At 37.1% G+C, this 1880-nt stretch overlaps 1 non-coding gene across 1 annotated transcript; it reads left to right on the forward strand.

Annotated features, from left to right (window-relative positions):
• Positions 1 to 202: 202 nt before the first annotated feature.
• TRNAK-UUU lies at positions 203 to 275 on the forward strand. Its single transcript has one exon. It is a non-coding gene; the product is annotated as a tRNA-Lys (tRNA).
• The last annotated feature ends 1605 nt before the right edge of the window (positions 276 to 1880 follow it).

Raw genomic sequence — 1880 nt, forward strand, 5'->3', positions numbered from 1 at the left:
CAGCTATTGCATATTCTCCCTAACCCTCAGGAACTAAGTAAGATGACCTCAACAGCCCATTTCCATACCCTCAGAGTTGAAAACAATTTCCAAGATGACAGGAAACTGATGAGAAAATTTTCTTTCTCATGGTCTCTTCTACCTCTTGAACAACTGTTTCTAAATATGAGTGGTTACAGTTGCATTAAAAATGAGCAGAACTGCCTGGGTAGCTCAGCTGGGAGAGCATCAGACTTTTAATCTGAGGGCCCAGGGTTCACGTCCCTGTCCAGGCGCCAAGAATAAATAAATAAACTGAATAAAAATGAGCAGAACTCTGTGCAGTGTTTGAATCTTAGAATTTGCAAAAAGCTGCTGGCTTTCAGATGGGGCCTACGAGGCATATCCCAAAGCAAGCAGATTCAAATTCCACATCATACGTCCTTGTCCTCTGAATTCCTTGTTTGTTTGGGTTTTGGCTTGTTGGTTTCTTGGTTGGTTGGTTTTCACTTCCATTGGTCCTCTCCTGACACTTCTTACCCCGACCAGATTTCAGTCTCACGTCGCATAGTTGATGACTCTTTCCTTCCAGGTTACCCTCCAAACACCAAATTCAGCAGAAACTTAGCACCGTGACTCCCAAACTCACATAACCTAATTTATCATATGCTAAACATATAAATGTCTTCCCATGCAACGACAGCCTTCTTCTTCAGAAAACAAACATCAGTACAAGGAGCATTTTCAGATACTTTTTAGTAAAATGTTTGTCACACGTTGAACACATACTTTATGGTAGCTATATAGAAGATGGTAAGGTTGGACATCGAAAGCTGAATAGTCTACCGCCCACAAACAGGTCCCAGCTAGTGAGGCACAGAACGTTAGCTCCATGTTCAAGAGTTTATGAAATTGTGCATCCATGTAGATAAACAGGTTGTCATGTGTGACAAGTAATCCTCTAACTCTATTGATGCCACATGCTATTACTTCTTCGCAGAGGGTGAAGACATAAAAGAAACAAAATGTTCTACGTTTTTTAGTGCACACTTTTCATCCTTAACTGAGGTGGACTGTATTCCAAAAATGCAATAAAAAGCGCACTTGGGCTTTAACTTGACTTTTCATAATATATGCAGTATTAATTGATGCTACTATTCCATTCTTAATCAGCTTCATGAAAGGGATTCAATAGGTTTACAAACAATCCCCTGTCCTTCATCAAGTTATTGCTGGTATAGGCATGGTCACAAATTGAATCTAAAATAAAGTTGGCAAAAGCTGTTCACAAGTGTATTTACTCAAACATTTAGATGAGAATTGGCTCTCTTTGGTTTAATCCTCCAGCAAACATTTATCCAGATGCATTTACTCCACCCTGTCACAGGAAGGAAATAGTAATTGTTTCTGTGTACTGATATGCTCTTAATATTAAGGCTTTGGGGATGTGGGTAAAAAGCTGCTTGGTGTATTTAATTAAAATTAGTAGAAAATTTAAAACCAAGCAAGCATTGTCAGTAGTACTTAGTATTTAATGCAAAGAAACCCAGGTGCTTAGAAATATACACCAGAAGAAAGAAGAGACTTGCTATATTCAGAAAGAAACATCATGCTCTCAGTTTTCAAATTTCTTAAAGAGAACTATAGAATCCTGAATTTTGAGTGAATAGAACTATAATTTTGTAAATCAATAGACTAATCAACCAAGCTGGAATCATTTGAGTAACTACTATGGGCTTAATCCTGAGATTCAGTGTTTAATTTTGAAAGTAAGGAGAAATTGAAGAAATACAAGAAGTTATTTTTTATCTGGGAGATGATACTAAAGAATAAAAAATAGTTAAGTGAAAGTAAAAGTATTAAAACTAGTGCTATAATGTGCTACTAACTTCAAAGTACAA

Source organism: Phocoena sinus, chromosome 3 (assembly GCF_008692025.1).
Source record: "Phocoena sinus isolate mPhoSin1 chromosome 3, mPhoSin1.pri, whole genome shotgun sequence".
Taxonomy (NCBI): domain Eukaryota; kingdom Metazoa; phylum Chordata; class Mammalia; order Artiodactyla; family Phocoenidae; genus Phocoena; species Phocoena sinus.